Source organism: Plecotus auritus, assembly GCF_963455305.1.
Source record: "Plecotus auritus genome assembly, chromosome: 3".
Taxonomy (NCBI): Eukaryota; Metazoa; Chordata; class Mammalia; order Chiroptera; family Vespertilionidae; genus Plecotus; species Plecotus auritus.
In genome coordinates, this window is record NC_137772.1 from 18,068,682 (window position 1) to 18,089,665 (window position 20,984).

The window sequence follows — 20,984 nt, forward strand, 5'->3', positions numbered from 1 at the left end:
TGTCCCCATCCATAGGTGTACGATTTTTGTCCAGTCTCTTCCCGCACCCCTTTCCCCCTGAGAATTGTCAGTCCACTCCCTTTCTATGCCCCTGATTCTATTATATTCACCAGTTTATTCTGTTCATCAGATTTTTTTATTCACTTGATTTTTAGATTCACTTGTTGATAGATATGTATTTGTTGTTCATAATTTTTATCTTTACCTTTTTCTTCTTCTTCCTCTTCTTAAAGAATACCTTTCAGCATTTCATATAATACTGGTTTGGTGGTGATGAACTCCTTTAGCTTTTTCTTATCTGTGAAGCTCTTTATCTGCCCTTCAATTCTGAATGATAGCTTTGCTGTGTAGAGTAATCTTGGTTGTAGGTTCTTGCTACTCATCACTTTGAATATTTCTTGCCTCTCCCATCTGGCCTGCATAGTTTCTGTTGAGAAATCAGCTGACAGTCATATGGGTGCTCCCTTGTAGGTAACTAACTGTTTTTCTCTTGCTGCTTTTAATATTCTCTCTTTGTCTTTTGCTCTTGGCATTTTAATTATGATGTGTCTTGGTGTGGTCCTCTTTGGATTCCTTTTGTTTGGGGTTCTGTGCACTTCCTGGACTTGTAAGTCTATTTCTTTCACCAGGTGCGGGAAGTTTTCGGTCATTATTTCTTCAAATAGGTTTTCAGTATCTTGCTCTCTCTCTTCTTCTGGCACCCCCATAATTCTGATGTTGGCACGCTTGAAGTTGTCCCAGAGGCTCCTTACACTATCTTCAAGTTTTTGGATTCTTTTTTCTTTTTGCTTTTCCATTTGAGTGTTTTTTGCTTCTTTGTATTTCAAATCTTTGACTTGATTCTTGCGATCCTCTAGTCTGCTGTTAGATCTCTGTATAATATTTTTTATTTCAGTCAGTATATGCTTAATTTCTAGTTGGTCCTTTTTCATATCCTCGAGGGTCTCGTTATATTTATCGGCCTTTTCTAGAAAATTCTTGAAAAACCTTATAACCGTGGTTTTGAACTCTATATCCAGTCGTTTGCTTTCCTCCATTTCTTTCATTTGTGACCTGTTTCTTTGTCTCCGCATTTTGGCTGCTTCCCTGAGTTGATAGAGTGGCTTTGTGTGCTAGGTGTCCTATAGGGCCCAGTGGCTCAGCCTCCCCAGTTACCTGAGGTGGACACTCTTGGTGCACCCCTTTGTGGGCTGTGTGCACAGTCTTGTTGTAGTTAAGCCTTGATTGTTGTTGGTATCACTTGGAGGAATTGACCTCCAGGCCAACTGGCTGTGAGGATCAGCTGTGTCTACGCTGAGAGAACTTCTGTGCTGGAGACACCCTTATGAGACAAGACTTGCAAAAGCCTCTGTGCTCAGCTTGGATGGGGCGGAGTCTCAGGAAGGAGCAGACAGCAATGGCTTCCTGTCAGCCCTGCCCTAAGAGGCCCCTGTGTCTCAGTGTTCTGCGGTAATTGCTGCAAGCACCTCTGAGAGAAAGCTGCCTTCGAGTTCCACCTGCTGCCAGACATCCAGTTTCTCCCCAAATGAGTCTGGGTCCCCAGAGTCTCGCTCAGAACTGGAGTTCAGTGCAGTCAGGAGTTTTTGTCTCCCTCCCGCTTGAGTAAGCCAGCCACATACTCAGTTGCCTGCCCTCTCCGCGCACGTGCCTCGGTATCTCTGCCTTCCATTATTCCTCTGAGTCTCAGTGTGCTTTTCTTTTTCTTGACAGTCCATTTTTACCCCATATGAGCCTGGGTCCCCAGAGTCTCTCCCGGAACTGGAGTTCAGCGCAGTCGAGAGCTTTTGTCTCCCTCCCGCTTGAGAAAGCCAGCACGCACTCAGTTGCCAGTCCTCTCTGAGTGCGTGTCTCAGTACCACTGCCTCCTGCAGCTCCTCTGAGTCTCAGTGTGCTTTTCTGTTTCATTCTAGTTGTAGAATTTCCACTCAGCCAGCCTTCCTGTGGTTCTGGATGATGTCCGTTTTGTCTTTTAGTTGTAGTTTTGAAATTATTGTGCGAGGCAGCAGTTTAGGTGTTTACCTATGCCACCATCTTGGTTTCTCTCAAGCGCACTCTTAACTGCAAAGGATTCTGGGAAATGTGGTATGCTCATGTACCCAGAAATAAAGATGAAATGGATTATGGTGGACAACTAGCAACCTCAATTACAACACTCCAGTTGAAGATACAAGAATTTATTACATAATTCTCTGTGTACAAATCTCTTCTTGTCACTGTGTCTTTTTGTCACTGTAGAGGATACAAGGAGAAAAATAAGGCATCTACCCTGAGGGATTTACATCTTAGTAGAAAAAATTACTCTTTATGTATTACAGACACTTAGCTATAGGATAAGACAGAAGTAGAAAAAATTATTCTTTATGTATTACAGACACATAGCTATAGGATAAGACAGAATGTTATAAATGGCAAGAATAGTACAAGTACAACATGCACAGGGAGTTCAAAGGACAAAGAGTTGTGACAGGCTATGATGTCCTTGTGGATGTCCCTGCTGCTTGGCTCTTCTCTGTGCAATATCGATGTTTCTCTGTTGGTGTTTATGCCTTACAGCATCCTCTGTGGAATATCAACTCACCTATAGTTTGTCTCTTCTAAAGAAATGGATCTCCCCTATTATTCCTCATGGAACATTTATCACCTTTATAATGTCCCCCATGGTAGGGTGAATATATAACTTGTCATCCAAATAAGGACAGTTTTGAGAGTGAAACGAGGTGCAATTACTTCTTAAACTGGGGCTACAAGCATAATCCATGATAATGTCAGGCTCACTGGGATGTATGGTCACCCTACCAATGGATATTTCACTGGGATATGAACTTCTCCTGACAGTCAGTGCCCCAGGCCCTAAGCCTCCATTTAACTGCTCTACCTTTTCAACAGGTTTCCTACAGGTGGCTGACTCCTAGCTTATAGATTCATGTTCATTTAAATTGAAAAAGACATTATTTGCTAGGTTTAGCTGTCCTGGTTTGGGGGTTTTGTGTTAATTGTTTTGTTTCGTTTTTCTTTTCTTTATCAAGTCATTCTTTTCTTCAATATTGAGATGTTGAGGGTAGAATTGACTTTTGTTCCTATAGTTCTTGTTTTATTCAATACAATAATGCCTTGTATTCATGGCCTAAGTTATTTCATTCTAATTTCTTTACTCATAAAATAAACAGGACACAGCCTGCTTTGAGGAAGACCTATCACACAAATGCAAGGCATCTTATTTATTTATTTTTTAAGTTATTATTTGGTAGGGGTGGGGTGGGAATGTCAGGGGTGGAGTAGGGGGCCAAGGGAAAATGTCATGGGAGTATAGTATGTATTCTCATAGACTCCTTTTACGAACACAGTGGAGGAATTTAGGGAGCATAGCAAGCGAGTTGGAATCAAGCCAGTCTGGATGGCTCTGTCCTCACAACAGTGGGAAAGTGCTCATTTTGAACACGAGTGCCTTATATGTTGAATTGCTCAATGCTGTGGGATATAGGATATGTGCTTTGTTTGTCATGCAAAAAAAAAAAAAAATTCCAAATTCTGTGACCTTGAGACCCAGCACAGTGATCTGGAAAAGAGTGGTTGGGAACACTCAAGTCCTCTGAACTTACTTGCTGGGTCCTTTAGCAGCTGGGATGCTCTCCTCTTGTCCAGGAAGCTGGCAGCAGATGTTAGAGAACTCTGTAAGTGTTTTACATGGGGGCAAGTTTTGAAAAAGTTATGCCCTCTCCTTGCCAAACTTCCCAAACTATTTGGGGTTTCAGGAAAAAAAATGAAGCCAACTTTTTATTGTTCAGGGTTCTCTTAGGGACAGCTCACCTATGATCTGGGTCAAATCCTAAACAATAAAATTCATTCCTTCACGAAGATGTATTGTTTGCTCACTCATAGGAGGTGGGGTATGGGGGTGGAGGAATGGAACTGGATGGAGCCCAAGAAATTAGCTGTTACTTTTTTGGGTTCCTGAGAAGTCAAGGGCTCTAGAACCCAGAGGAAACAGAATATAAGAGTTTGGACCCTGGAAACTGTGAGCAATGCTTACTGACCCATGAGATAGGCACTCTTATTTCCACAATAAGTGGACAATAAAAATGGATAATGTTGATTCAGTGTGTACCATGGAGCATGCATTGGGTTAATTTTTTTATATCCTCTCATTTGCACTCTCAAACTCCACAAGGAAGGTATTATTTTCCTTATTTCCTGGATGAGGAAATAGAGTCTTAAGAGGTGAAAAATGTAACCCAAAGTCTCAGTTAAATAATTGGATCTCTTCTGGCTGACTCCAAAGCCCCACTTTTAAGGGGAGAACTCTACCTCGTTGTGACAAAGAGCAAAGTGAGTCAAATGTGCACATAATATAAATACTTTGTGTGACATATTGGGGACTGCACTTCTAAACTGTGCTGAATAATACATCTTCCAAGGCTTCTATTTGTGGCATCTCTGGGTTTATTTCACTTTACCTGACTTGAGCCTTCCAAAGGGAGTGCCACTTAGGGAATACAATGCAGCGAACAAACGGAATTTTTATTTATTTGGAGGGAGTGTTGCATGGATATGAAAGAGGCAGCCAAGGGATGCAGATGCTGCCGTTCAAGGTCAGGACTTCTTCATGATCAGTCGTCCATGGAGTAGCCTGTGGTTGGTGGTGGCCCACTTCTCTTCTCTGGAAAACTCAACCTTAGTCTACCCAAACTAGGAAAAACTGGTGTATTCTATGAAGGATTCCAAGAAACTGCTCCATATTGTAGGAATCAGATATTTGACTACCTTGAGAGAGTAAAATTAAAATTTTTTTTAATGTTGCTTTATTTGTTGAAAGACTCTAAATGGAAAATATTCAGAACATTAATCTATGGATTTGGATTGTGTAGGAATGTGTAGTATAGAGATGTAGTGTGTGTGTGTGTGTGTATGTGTATCATATTTATTTAAGTTTGAGGGGGAAGGAGGTTTACCTTTCAGCAATTCAAATAACTTAAAAATGAATATTCAACATCTGTGTTTTTAAAAGTCCCCCTGGCACGTTGCCACCAGAAATTCCTTACTGACCACATTTCTGCTGACTCCCACCTCCTGCACCCTCTTTCAGGGCCTACTTTGCTTTTGTATAGTGTGTTGTTAAAAGCCTGGGCTATCTAACACCAACACTACCAATTTCTCTCCCTCCACAAAGGTTAGAGTATACATCTCTGAGTATTTAATGCCCCGAAGAGTACAGAAGTGGGGCATGAGGACACTAGAATGATACTATTATCTACCAGTGTCTCTTAGGTAGATACTCAACTCACAAGAGCCTATCAGTGAAAACTAAAACTGATTAGGTAAGCTAACTGCTACCTTATTTGTGATTTGCTATTTGTAACTCTCCTAACAAATAGACCTCCAAGTGTATCATGGCTTACCATGCTCCAAATTTATTTCTTGCTCACATAACAAGGGGGTGGTTGAGCAGCTCAGTAGGGTGACCCTCTTCCACATCATATTTCTGAAACCCAGGCCTCACTGGCTCTCTAACATAGCTTCTAAGACTGATACCCATCAGTTGGAAGGAGAAACCATCATGAAGAATTGCTGCATGGCAGGCTCTCCTGGGCCAGACCTACGAGTTGTGTATATCTACTACTGGCCAGAACTCAGTCACATGACCACCTAATTGCAAAGGAGCTTGGGATATATAAGTCCTGGCTGGGTATCTACTTTCTTTTTTTTTTTTTCAAATTTTTTATTAAGGTATTATATGTGTACATATCTTACCATTGCCCCCCCCACCCCACTCCCATACCTGCCCTCACCCCCCAATGTTTTGCATCCGTTGGTTACTCTTATATGCATGCATACAAGTCCTTCAGTTGATCTCTTATTTCCCCCACCTCTCCCTAACCTTACCGCTGTAATTAGACACTCTGTTTGATGCTTTACTGCCTCTATCTTTTGGTTCATCAGTTTATAATGTTTTTCATTATCACCAAATGAGTGAGATCATGTGGTATTTTTCTTTCATTGACTGGCTTATTTCACTTAGCATAATGTTCTCTAATTCCATCCAGGTGCCTACAAATGGTAGTAATTCCTTCTTTTTTATGGCAGCATAGTATTCCATTGTGTAGATGTACCATAGTTTTCTGATCCAGTCATCTGCTGACGGGCACCTAGGCTGTTTCCACATCTTAGCTATTGTAAATTGTGCTGCTATGAACATAGGGGTGCATATATCCTTTCTGATTGGTGTTTCTGATTTCTTAGGATATATTCCTAGGAGTGGGATTACTGGGTCAAATGGGAGTTCCATTTTCAGTTTTTTGAGGAAACTCCATACTGTTCTCCACAGTGGCTGCACCAGTCTGCATTCCCACCAGCAGTGCACAAGGGTTCCTTTTTCTCCGCATCCTCGCCAACACTTGTCGTTTGTTGATTTGTTGATGATAGCCATTCTGACAGGTGTGAGATGGTATCGCATTGTCGTTTTGATTTGCATCTCTCAAATAATTAGTGACTTTGAGCATGTTTTCATGTGTCTCTTGCCCTTCCTTCTGTCTTCTTTCAAAAAGATTCTATTTAGGTCTGTTGCCCATTTTTTTATTGGATCCTTTATCTTCCTTTTATTAAGTTGTATAAGCTGCCTGTAGATGTTGGAAATTAAACCTTTATCAGTGATACCATTTACAAATATGTTCTCCCATGCAGTGGGGTTTCTTGTTGTTTTGTTGATGGTTTCTTTTGCTGTGCAAAAGCTTTTTATTTTGATGTAGTCCCATTTGTTTATTTTCTCTTTGGCTTCCATTGCCCTAGGGGCAGTATCAGTGAAAAAGTTCTTTTGGCATATGTCTGAGATTTTGCTGCCTGTGGATTCCTCTAGTATTTTTATGGTTTCCCGTCTTATATTTAAGTCCTGTATCCATTTTGAGTTTATTTTTGTGTATGGTGTAAGTTGGTGATCTAGTTTCATTTTTTTGCATGTATCTGTCCAATTTTCCCAACACCATTTATTAAAAAGACTGTCTTGACTCCATTGTATGCTCATGCCTCCTTTGTCAAATATTAATTGCGCATAGTGGTTTGGGTCGATATCTGGATTCTCTATTCTATTCCATTGATCTATATGTCTGTTCTTGTGCCAGTACCAGGCTGTTTTGAGGACAGTGGCTTTGTAATACAGCTTGAAATCTGGTATTGAGATCCCTCCTACCTTATTCTTCTTTCTCAGGATTGCTGTGGCTATTTGGGGTCTTTTTTTATTCCAGATGAATTTTTGGAGAGTTCTTTCTAGGTCTGTGAAATATGCTGTTGGTATTTTAATGGGGAGTGCATTGAATCTATAGATTGCTTTGGGTAGTATGGACATTTTGATGATGTTGATTCTACCAATCCATGAACATGGTATGTTCTTCCATCTGTTTACATCTTCCTCTATCTCTTTTTTCAGTGTCCTGTAGTTTTCTGCATATAGGTCTTTTACCTCCTTGGTTAGGTTTATTCCTAAGTATCTTAATTTTTCTTGGTGCAATGGAAAATGGGATTGCTTTTTTAGTCTCTCTTTCTGTAAGTTCACTGTTGGTGTATAGAAATGCCATAGATTTCTTGGCATTAATTTTGTATCCTGCTACATTGCCGAATTCATTTATTAAGTCTGTTAGTTTTTTGATGGAGTATTTCGGTTTTTTTATGTACAATATCATCTCATCTGCAAATAAGGACAGCTTTACTTCTTCTTTTCCAATTTGGATGCCTTTTATTTCTTCTTCTTGTCTAATTGCAGTGGCTAATACTTCCAGTACTATGTCAAACAGGAGTGGTGAGAGTGGGCATCCCTGTCTTGTTCCTGTTCTTAGGGGAAATGGTTTTAGTTTTTGCCCATTGAGTATGATGTTAGCTGTGGGTTTATCATATTTAGCTTTTATTATGTTGAGGTATGATCCTTCTATTCCCACCTTGTTAAGAGTTTTTATCAAGAAAGGGTGTTGGATTTTGTCAAATGCTTTTTCTGCATCAATTGATATGACTATGTGATTTTTATCTTTCAATTTGTTTATGTGATGTATCACATTTATTGATTTTCGGATATTGTACCATCCTTGCATTCCTGGAATAAACCCTACTTGGTCATGGTGTATGATCTTTCTGATGTACTGCTGGATCCGATTTGCTAGAATTTTGTTGAGGATTTTGGCATCTACATTCATGAGGGATATTGGCCTGTAATTCTCTTTCATTGTGTTGTCTTTATCTGGTTTTGGTATTAGGGTGATGCTGGCTTCATAGAAGGAGCTTGGAAGTGTTCCTTGCTCTTGAATGTTTTGGAATAGTCTGAGGAGGATAGGTTTCAGTTCTTCCTTGAATGTTTGGTAAAACTCTCCTGTGAAGCCGTCTGGCCCCGGGCTTTTGTTTGCCGGAAGCTCTTTGATGACTGCTTCAATTTCTTCCATAGTTACTGGCATATTGAGCTGTTTAGATTCTTCTTGATTGAGTTTTGGAAGGTTATATTTTTCTAGGAATATGTCCATTTCCTCCAGGTTGTCCAGTTTGTTGGAATAGAGTTGTTCGTAGTATTTTTTAACAATCCTTTGTATTTCGGCGGGATCTGTTGTTATTTCACCTCTTTCATTTCTGATTTTGTTTATTTGGGTCCTCTCTCTTTGCTTCTTGGTGAGCCTGGCTAGAGGTTCATCAATCTTGTTTATCCTTTCAAAGAACCAGCTCTTGGTTTTGTTGATCTTTTGTATTGTTTCTTTGGTCTCTATGTCGTTTATCTCTGCTCTGATCTTTATTATTTCCTTCCTTCTGCTTACACTGGGCTTTTCTTGTTGCTCTTTTTCTAACTCTTTGAGTTGTTGGGTTAGGTAATTTATTACCATTGTTTCTTGTTTTTTGCAGTAGGCTTGTAGAGCTATGAATTTCCCTCTCAAGACTGCTTTCGCTGTGTCCCATAGATTTTGGATTGTAGTGTTTTCATTGTCATTTGTTGCCATGATGTTTTTTATTTCTTCTTTGATCTCTCTGGTAACCCAGTCATGGTTTAATAGCATGTTGTTTAGCCTCCATGTGTTTGATTTCTTTGGGTTGTTTTTATTGTAGTTGATTTCCAGTTTTATGCCACCGTGGTCGGAGAAGATGCTTGATATGATTTCTATCTTCTTGAATTTGAAGAGACTTTGCCTATGTCCCAACATATGGTCTATTTTTGAAAATGACCCATGCGCACTTGAGAAGAATGTATATTCTGTGGCTTTGGGGTGAAATGTTCTGAAGATGTCAATTAATTCCATCTGGTCTAGGGAGTCATTTAGGATTGATGTTTCTTTGCTGATTTTTTGTGATAGTGGGGTATTAAAGTCTCCTACTATGATTGTATTGCTGTCAATCTCTCCCTTGATATCCTCCAGGAGTTTTTTATGTATTTGGGTGCTCCTGTATTGGGTGCATATATGTTTACCAGAGTTATTTCTTCTTGTTGGATTGCTCCCTTTAGTATTATGAAGTGGCCTTCCTTATCTCTTGTTATGTCCTTCAGCTTGAGATCTAATTTGTCAGATATAAGTATTGCTACCCCAGCTTTTTTTTCACTTCCATTTGCCTGGAAAACCTTTTTCCATCCCTTCACCCTCAGTCTGTGTGCGTCTTTTTTTCTGAGGTGGGTTTCTTGTAGACAGCAGATATATGGGTCATGTTTTCTTATCCAATCCATTACCCTATGTCTTTTGATTGGGGCATTTAATCCGTTTACATTTAAAGTTATTATTGATAGGTACTTATTTGTCGCCATTTTTATTCTTTACCCCTGTGTTCCTTCTTCGCTTCCTATTTCTTTTTTTTTTTTTTTTACAGTAGACCCTTTAGCATTTCTTGCATTGCTGGTTTGGTGGTAATAAATTCCCTTAGTCCTTTTTTGTCTGTGAAGCTCCTGATTTTACCTTCAATTTTGATTGATAGCCTTGCTGGGTACAGTATTCTTGGATTCAGACCCTTCCTTTGCATGACTTTGTATATTTCATTCCATTCCCTTCTGGCCTGATGAGTTTCTGTTGAGAAATCAGTTGCTAGTCTGATGGGGGTTCCTTTGTATGTAACTTTCTGTCTCTCTCTTGCCGCTTTTAAGATTCTTACTTTGTCGTTGGTGTTTGCCAATTTAATTATAATGTGCCTTGGCGTCGGTCTTTTGGGGTTCATTTTGCTTGGGACTCTGCGAGCTTCTTGGATTTGTGTGGGTTTTTTCTTCTCTATATCAGGGAAATTTTCTGTCATTATTTCTTCAAAGAGGTTTTCTATTCCTTGCTCAGCTTCCTTTCCTTCTGGAACCCCTATTATGCAGATGTTGTTTTGTTTCGTGTTGTCCCAAAGTTCCCTTAGGCTCTCCTCCTGCCTTTTAATTTTTTTTTCTAGAAGTTGCTCTACTTGGGTATTTTTTTCCATCTTGTCTTCTAGCTCACTGATGCGGTCCTCTGCTTCTTCTAGTCTACTCTTGATGCTTTCTATTGAGTTCTTTACAGCAGCGATGTCATTTTTCATTTCTTCTTGGTTCTTCTTCATTTCCTCTTGGTTCTTGCTCATATTGTCGAATTTGTCTTCCATTCTTTTCAGCCACCTTATGACCATTTCTCTGAATTCTTTTTCTGGAAGGTTGCTTGCCTCCATTTTGTTTACTTCCTTTTCTGGTGATGCCTGCTTTTCTTTCATATGCGGGCTGTGTCTTTGTCTCCCCATGGTCTCTCTTCTCTGGGTGTCTGGTTATGTAGTTCTCTCTCTCCTGCGTTGATTTAAAGGCACAAAATACAGCACTACCAGGTACAACACACAAGGCACTGAACAGAAATGTATTCACGATATTAATAACCTCCAATAAAGGTGACCACCAGAGAAAGGCAAATTAGGGGATAGGAGAGAAAGAAGAAGAGGAAAAAGAAAGAAAGAAGAAAAAAAAAAAGGAGTGTCAAAATGAAATTGTGAAAAGGGTAAAAAAGAAGATAAAAAAAATAAGAGAGACAAGAAAGAGACTAAGAGAGAAAGGGAAACAGACTATATATATTGGGGATAAAACTCCAATAGAGCAATCACTTATCCCAGCAAATGCCAGCAACAAGTACCTGGGGATTAATACAAACTACAACACCAACTAATATTGAGTGAGGCAAGGGAAGACAGAAGCACTAAACAAACAAAAAAATAAACAAAAGAAGAATAAGCAAAACAATCAACCAAAAAAGCATAAAAATTCGATATAATCTACATTCAAGCGAACAACAACAAAAGGACAGAGAGAAAAACAATTTTTGGATAGTTAAGACAGTGAAGAGAGAGGTGTGTATGGACTTGGGGCAGGGGATTGGAGATTAGATATATAAGTAGGGTGAAATTTTAACGGGGGTAAACAGAAAGAATAGGGAAAATCTAAAGCAGGAAAGGGGTAAGATAAACAGGACACCGAAAAGGGAAAAGTGAGGAAGAGAGTGATGGCATAAAGGTAGAGTTGAGATAGAGTAAAATGATGCTAAAGGAAAGATAAAAATAGAATGTAGAACATTAATCCCAAAACAAAATGAAGAGAAAATGAAATGACACTTAAAAAAAAAAAGATAAAATAGCAGTAATAATAATACGGATTGAAAATAAAAATGTAATAATTAAAAAGGTAAAATCAAGTGAGGAAAAAAGAAAAAAAATCAGTTTCTTGAGTAAAAGATGCAAAAAATGAAAATGAAAAAATAAAAATAAAAATAAAATGTGGAGTAGTGAAGGTCATTCACTTCCTCTGTTGTTCTGTTTGGCGCACCTGTTTCTCAGTCCGGACAATATTGCAGTTCCCTGCGTTCCACTGTTCTTCAGTGATGTAAGCCAGTCCTGATTTTAAGCAGGTGGTGTGTCTTAATTCGTATTCCTTTATTTTTGATTACACAAGTGTCAATTTGTGATTCAGCCCCTGGGTGGCAGTATTTCTGGATTGACTTCCGGGTTTATCTATGGCTTCTCTAGGGAGTGTTAGAGCCTTCTTTCCCTGTGGCACTCACTACCGGTTTGTGGGAGTGGGCTGCCTCAGAGCTGGCTCTCCGATGGTCACTCCCCGCTCCAATCCCCAGGTTCCAGAAAAACAACTTTCCCCTGCAGTCTCCCAGGGTGTCCCCAACTGGGTGATCCTATGTATTGGGCTTAGTAATCAGAAGCAAGAATTTCAAGAGGAAAAAGCCCAAGTGTGCACACTCCGTGGCTGCGCGTAAGTCTAGCACACCCCTGAAATTCTTAGGGTGTCCCTGCACGTCAGATCAAAATGGGTTGCTTTTTAGAGAGCCCTTCTGTTAGCAGCTCTGAGGACCCCCTTCCACATTCACAGATCACGCCAGCCCCAACAGCCACGGATTTTTCTAGGCACAGACTTCCCTGGTCCTCCAGCTCCCGCAAAACGCGCGTTCCTCTCTCGAGCTGCCAGGACCAGAGACCTCACCTTATCCTAGGCGAAATCTGACCTTTCCGTGGTGGAGTGTAGAGCTCCTCTGAACCCGTGTGCATGCGCCAATTGGGGAGCGTTGTTCTGGGGCTCGCAGCTGTTCGTGGGTGCTGCAGTTTTGGATTCTCAGGCTTCCGATAAGCTCCACTTTCCGGTCCAAGATGGCGCAGACTCCACGTCCAAGCCCGCAGCTCCGGGAGGGGACCCAGCCGCATGGGAGCTGCCAGGTCAGGGGAACCCCGTCTAGCAGTCTCCCACCTTCTTCTGGAGTTCAGCTGTCCCCCAACTTGCCAACAAACACTCCTAGTGCGACCTTCAGCTGTTCTTTCTTTCTGCTCCGGGACAAGGCTTGGAACACGTCTGTCTATTCCGCCGCCATTTTTCTCTCTCGGTATCTACTTTCTAGCAATAACTCTATATTATGGAAGGAGGTGTCTGGATTTTTGTCAGATACCTAACTTTTCCTCTTATAATCATCATCATGTTTTTATAAATCATCTTTTAAACACTTATTATTTACAAGGCATTGTACTGTATATATATATATATATATATATATATATATATATATATATATACATATATATATATATGTATATATTCTAATCTAAGTCTCTAATTAGTAAGTAGTTACTTACTATAAATATTACCATAATTTATAGAAGAAGAAACTAAAATTCAGAGATTAAAATTAGTTGCCCAAGATCATACATGTAGTACATTTTGGAACTGTGATTCAAATCCTGGTCTACCTGATTCCAAAACCTATGCTTTTTAAATTGAATTTATTGGGGGTGACATTGGTTAATAAAATTATATAGGTTTCAGGGCTACAATTCTATAATACATCATCTGTATATTGCATTGTATGTTCACCACCCTACTCCCCTTTCCCTCTGGTAATCACCATGCTGTTGTCTGTGTCTATGAAGGTTTTTGTTGCTGTTGTTGCTTAATCCCTTCACCTTTTTCACCCAGCTTCCAAGCCCCCTCCCCTGATAGCTGTCCCTCTGTCCTCTGTATCTATGAGCCTTAAAACTTAGTGCTTTTAATTTTTATGTTATAGTGCTTAGGTAGAACTGACACATTTGAACTTGTAAGAGCTAAATTAGAAGGCCAGCCTCAATGTGGCCTTTATTTTTCTTACTTTCTTCTAGTGGCACCATGAACAAGGCCTGATGTTCTGAGTAATCAGGTTTTCACATCATCATCTTACCTCTCCTGTCTTTGCTGTCTAGAATCTGGGTTATTTACAATTGTTCTCAAGGATTCAGGTACTATTCTTATAAGGCTGACTCTCAAATATTTATCTTCAGCCCTAATATTTCATCTTAGCTTAGCCTCATATATCTGACTGCATACTCAACACCTTCATGGCCACCCCAAATTTAATATGTCCCCCAAATGAAGGCAATGTCTTCATATCCTCAGATCTGTCCATTTCTCAGACTTGTTAGTCAATAGCTCACTGGCTTTGATGAGCTCCCCAGGGTAAGTCTGCCAAACATTTATTTTCCCATTGTTGCTCCCCTCTTAAAGATTCAGTAGATTCTCACATATTTTGCATGTTTTCTAGATGGTCCAAATGTCATCACTCTTGATGACAGGATGGAGGGACTATTTTGAGATGGTGATGATGATTATCTCAAGAAAACTTCTTCCATGTGCAAGCCTCTATTCTTTTCACTTTCTGTTTAGCATTGAGGAAACTGGGGGAAAACTTCCAGATCATGCAAATCCTTAGGCACTCAGGCATGGCCTGAGTCATGGACTCCCACTCATGGAGATACATTCATGCTTATGAAAATGATGGTGTGGGCCATACATGTACCTTCCATTATTTCAAGTCCCTCTGCCCCCAACCTCTTCTCTTGTTCCTCCCTGCCTCTCCCACCTCTGAGCTGATCTGAATGCAGAAGAGAACACAGCACATCAGAGTTCCTCTTCCACATGGATATTCTGAAAAGTCTGTGGGAAGATGGTACTTGCACTTAGTAAGCTCAGTCTAGCAGGGGCCTGCCCAAGATAAGGGTCATTTGGGGTTATTATCTTAGTTTCCCCCTCTTCATATCACCTCTTAAATTATTGTGTCCTCTCCTGTGGTTAAGAACACAGCTTATCTGATAACTCGTATAGACTCAGGGTACATAGTAGCTATTTCTGCTTTTTCTATCTACACACTGAGAAATCAACTATCTTTAGAAGACCTAATAGTATAACTAAGAGCATGGGCTTCAGGGTAAGAAAGACACTTTTATTACCTGTGTGATCTTAGTCAAGTTGCTTAACATCTCTAAGACTCAGTTTCTTATTTTGGAAAATAAGGATAATAATTATGCTTACTTTTAAGGGAATCTGTATGAAGATAAATTAAGATTTTATATGCAAAGCACTTAGCACAGTACCTAGCATGTAGCAGTACTCAATACATATTTTGAAAATTTCTTACTTGGGTTGAGTATAAAGGCACCCCACTGCTTTAAATATACATATATATGATTATTTTTTAACATGTGTGTAGCATCACAATATGTACCTTTAGGATCAAATAATTACTTCAATTTATTTTTGGTGTTTGGAGTACACATGGGATAGTGAGGAATGTGACCATTCTAAAATGTCTTAATTCTAGGTGCCATACAAAACAATGTGGATTTCATCCTCTGTGTTGTTAAACAGAGAGCTGCTATCCTGGCAGCACTCATCTATGCTGATGGTGGTTATCTTGTATGGGGGAGGTGGGTAATGACTGGAAGGGGCACTTCTGAGGCACTAGAAATGTTCTGCTATTGATCTGGGACTAACTACTCAGGTTATTACATTTTTGAAAATTCACTGAACTGTATACTACGCAGGTACATTTTTCTCTATATTATGCTTCAGTATAAAGTTAAAACTGTAAAGCTCCTAGGAAATCAATCTAACCTGGCAAGATAGCCAACCAACATTTGAAATCTTGCTGCAAGCAAGTGGAGGCCATTTTGCTCTCTCCCCCCGGCCCTCTCTCTCTTTTTTCTTAGATAATGCCCTATTAAATGTAATTGGGATGAAAGAAAGCAAAATATATTGGACATTTGAATTTTATACCTCTATCCTAAGTGTTTATAAATTTAAATTTTATCTTGTCTGAAATTTACATTTCACTCATGTTATTTTGTTTACATCTGCTTAGTATTGTGGTACCTACCCTTCTTTTAATATAATTTAAAATAATAATAGTGACAAATTTATGAAACAACTCTATACACAGTAATCTTTGGAATTAGGATATTAACAGTACATTTAAAGTGCTCTGAGTATCCTTTTCTGATCTAATCCTCATTTCTGCTACTTTTAAAAATATTTTATATGTCACTAAATAATATTATAGCTGTTTCTTATTTAAAATTTTATGGTTCAACTGTACTAGATAAAGCCAAATGTTTTCCAAGTGTTCTTTGTTTATTTGTTTTGCCAATTTTTACTGTCACTGGCAGTGTTTAAGAATTTCTATTGCTTCCCATTCTCACCAACAGTTAATACCGTCAAATTTCTTAAATTATCCCAAGTGGCAAAATTTTCTAAGTTGTAAAATAATAACCTATTTTGGTTTTAATTTGCTTTTCTCTTGTTATCAAGGGGTTGAGAACTTTTTTTATGTTTATTTTTGCTGTTACTGTTTCATTTTTGTGTGAAATGTTTGTAGGTTTTTTAATGTGATTTTCATCGGGGTTGTATTTTTTTATTGATATGTAGAAAATCCTATCTAATAAAAGAGTAATATGCAAATTGACCGTCACTCCAACACACAAGATGGCTGCCCCCATGTGGTCAAAGATGGCTGCCCCCATGTGGACACAAGATGGCCACCACAAGATGGCCAGCAGAGGAGGGCAGTTGGGATGGACCAGGCCTGCAAGGGAGGGCAGTTGGGGGCGATCAAGCCTGCAGGGGAGGGCAGTTAGGGGTGACCAGGCCAGCAGAGGAGGGAAGTTGGGAGCGACTGGGCCTGCAGGGAAGGGCAGTTAGGGGTGACCAGGCCTGCAGGGGAGGGCAGTTAGGGGCAATAAGGCTGGCAGGGGAGCAGTTAGGCATCTATCAGGCTGGCAGGGGAGTGGTTAGGGGCAATCAGGAAGGCAGGCAGGTGAGCAGTTGGGAGCCAGCAGTCCTGGATTGTGAGAGGGATCCCAGATTGGAGAGGGTGCAGGCTGGGTTGAGGGACACCCCCGCCCCCTGTGCACGAATTTCATGCACCAGGCCTCTAGTATATATATAATTGATAAAAGATTCATTGCTGTTTAAATGTTTTGCAAATATATTTTTCAAGTTCTTGGCTTGTCTTTTTCCTTTCTTTGTGGGCTTTCTTTTTTAATTTTCATTTTTGCTAATAAAAATTATACACAAAGAATCTATTTTGAAAAGAAGCATCCAATTTGGAGGACTTACAGTACATAATTTTAAAACTTACCATGAAATTGCAATAATTAAGTTAGTGAGGTATTGGTGTTCTGACAGAGATATAGATAACTATAATGGAAGGGAGAGTCCAGGAATAGATCCACACAAATATTGTCAATAGAATTTTTAGCAGAGATGCAAAGGTAATTTAATGAGGAAGGGATAATCTTTTGAACAGATAGTGTTGGAACAGTTGACTTTCATATGTAAAAACACAAACAAATAAATAAACCTGACTCTTCCCTCAAACCATATACAAAATTTAACTTAAAATGAATCATAGGCCTAAACATAAGAGCTAAAATAATAAAACTTCTAGAAGAAAATATTTGTGATAGCGGGTTAGTCAACGATTTTTTAGCTAGGACACAAGAAAGTACAAAGCATGAAAGAAAAATAGAAACATTTAACAAAATCAATATTAAAAACTGCTTTTCAAATGACCCTGTTAAAAAAAATTAAAAAGCAACAAATTGGGAGAAAATATTTGTAGAACACAAATCTGATGAAGGGCTTGTATGTAGAATATATAGAGATGATTAAAATTCAATAACAATATGATAAACAATACCATTTAAAAATAGAAAGAAAATTTAACAAATACTTCACCATAGCAAATAAGCATATGAAAAGGTACTTAACCCTTAGAAATTAGGGAAATACCACTTGAAACAACAATGAAATATCACTACACACTTACTAGAATAGACAAAATAAAAAAGATCTATTGTGTCAAATGTTTTCAAGGATGTGGATTAACCAGAACATATGTGCTTTGTGGGTGGGAATACAAAATGGTACAACCATTTTGAAAAGCAGTTTGGCAATTTCTTTTTCTTTTCTTTTCTTTTCTTCTTCTTTTTTTTTTAAAGTTTTGTTTTTCCTTCAGCATAGCAAATTCTTTGAAGTTAAATACTTACCATGTGACCTAGCAATTCCACTCTTAGGAGAAATGTCCATTCTAAGATCTGTATGCAAATGTTTATTGTAGTTTTATTCATAATAGCCACAAACTGGAACTAATACAAATATTCTTCAACTGGTAAATCCATTTAAAAAAAAATTGTGGTACATCCAAATGATGAAATACTACTCCACAATAAAAGGGGATGAACTTTTGATATATGTAACATGGATTATGCCAAATGGCAAAGGAACCAGAGATAAAAGGCTGTGCTAATTTAGGAATAAAGAGGTTTCTTCAGGGCCACTGCTCTTATGAATTCTCCTTCTATCTAGCTGTGTATTGCTTATGCTCCCAATTCAAGATTAAGGTCTCTGCTTTTATTATTCTTTTGTTTCTGGTTCTTGAACATTTCTCTTATTTTTTAGTATGTAGGGCATACATTATCATTATAACATTTGTCTGTTATAATTTATCAAGAAACTAGTTATATTTCAATAGCAGTAGGAGCTTCATAGCCTCTGGTCCACCATACTGATGCCACTCTCAATTTTCCGCCCTTCGAAAAAAACTTTTTTCCACCTCTCTCTGTTACTTTGTGTGTGTTTTTTTGTTGTTGTTGTTAATATATTTTTATTGATTTCAGAGAGGAAGGAATAGGGAGTGGGAGATAGAAACCTCAATGATGAGAGAGAATCTTTGATCGGCTGCCTCCTGCACATCCTTCACTGGGGATGGAGACCACATCCCGGGCATGTGCCCTGGCAGGGAATCAAACCGTGACCTCCTGGTTCATAGGTCGATGCTCAACCACTGAGCCACACTGGCCAGGCACTTTGTTTTTATTGAACTTTTTGTAAAACAATATAATAAACTTCCATGAACCATTATCCAGTCTCAGCAATTATCAACATATTATCATTCTTATTTTATTTCATTGCACTCTCCTTCATTCTGTTTGTTTTTTGAGAATTTTAAGACATGTCCCTGACATTTTATCATTTCACTCATAAGAATGCCAATCTGAATCTCACCCTCAATATAATTGCAATAATATTACCATATCTTAATACCAAATACCCTCCTGGGGAAATATTAATTTTTTACACAGTGTTTCTTGGATGTATTTTTTGGGTCTCTTGTCTTCATAATTTTCTTTTCTCTATTCTTTGAGATGTTCTTGATTTTTAAGACCACTCATCTACATTATAAAAGGCCTGTGGCCCTAATGCCATAACGACCCAAGACCAGCATGGGTGGGTGGGGCGCATGCAGGTGGGCGGGGCTGCACGATTTCGTGTGCTGGGCTTCTAGTCTACATAATAAAAACCCAGTGGTCATAACGCCATAACAACCAAAGACCCGTCACCAGGAGGTGCCTTGACGCTGCGTCCCACGGCACTTCGGGTCTGGGTCTCGCGCAATTTCACACGCTGGGCCCCTGGTTTAGATATAAACAGGGAATTTAGCTACTAGAATTTTCACTTTGAAAATCATATTTTTAAGTTTCAGGATTCTGGAGTTTGAGACTCATTATTTCCCTGCCTTGGGTGTCCAGCTATCACCTCCAACAACTCTGTTTCACTGGCCTGTGTTCTGGGGATTTAATCTCATCCTTCACTGCCTGGCTACTTGAGCTTCTCTGGTGGACTGTTTTCTGTCTGGGACACAAGTCTAATTGATAGAATTGCAAGCAAAGGCATCTTAATTAGTGTTCGATGAGTCAGTAATGAATCTATAGGCAGGGATGGTGTATCTCATTCTATTACTGTTGTCCTCTGAACAGACAGAAGTAGTAATAAAATTTTCACCTGTAGAACTGCTCTGAATTTTGATTTTTTTAAAGGCAATCTTTTTCAGGAAAAAATGGTGTCTTCGGGATATATTTTTAGCTGTTATATGGGCTATGTCAAACGGTCTTGACAACACTGTTGGGTCAGAGGAATATTTGTCATATGTGGCAATTAAACTAAAAATGTGGGGATTGAGAGGGATGAATACTGTGTGTGCGCCTGTGTGCCCATGCATATCACCTACAGTTGTGGGAGGCAAGGTCATAGGTGCAATTTCACTACTAGAGGTTGGAAATATTGTAGGGTTTTAAAAGGATAGCTATGAACTTTTACTTTTTGGTTTTCCTTAAAACTCAGTCTTTTTTTTTTTCCTAGAAAAGTAAACAAGTGCAAATAGACATAAATATTTGCATACAATTGAATGGTCTCAGGTTTTCAGAAGCTTTTTCAGAGGTGTGAGGAAACCGAATGCAGTTTTGACACAAGAAAGGAGGATAGGCAAGGAGGCACCATCTTTCCTCAGAGTGAAAAGCATGACGCAGCCTGGCTGGTGTAGCTCAGTAGTTGGGCATCAACCTATGAACCAGGTCACAGTTCCGTTCCTGGTTGGGGCACATGCCTGGTTGCGTGCTTGATCTCCTGCGGGGGGCATGCAGAAGGCAGCCAATTGATGTTTCACTCATTGATATTTCTATCTCTCTATCCCTCTCTCTTCCCCTCTCTGAAATCAATAAAAATGTATTTAAAAAATGGGTGGAAAAAAGCATGATGCATATGAACCAGAGTCCTGGTTATTTGTCTGGGAAATAGGAGGACCTGGGCTTAGATTTGCTATCAGCTGACTGTGCAATGGGGTGAGCCACTTAAATGTAACATGAGCATAACCATGCCTATTTCGTAGGGCTGTTTTAAGAAGTAATGGAGGCATGGTAAATTGCTAATGATTATTTTAAAGTAGAGGCCTGGTGCATAGGATTTGTGCACTGGTTGGGGGACATGGAGTGCAGGGATCGGCCCGCTGTGGGAGCGCTGCTCATCCCAGTCACTGAGTGGCTGTGGACCTGCCCTCTGAGTGGCTGCTCCCTGGTCCAGCATCTTCTGTGGAGCTGGAGCATTCTCCTCTCCAGGGGACCCAGTTGGGGCTGGGCCCAGGGACAATAACACTGAGAGGTGGCGGAGTAGGCCTCAGACCCACAGCTGCCATGAACCTGCCTCCCAGCCTCCGGGGTCAGCTCTGCGAGCCCAGTAGTGGCGCTGCGCAGCCTGCGGGCATCCAGAGGAGGTGGCAAGGAGTGAGGAGGAGGAGCCTGGGGCAAGGAGGCGACGATTGCAGCCTGGGTTCCTGCCTGTCAGCCCAGGGTTCACAGCAGGAGCAGCCGCTCATCCCGGTCAGCTGAGTGGTGCTCCCACTGTGGTAGTGCAT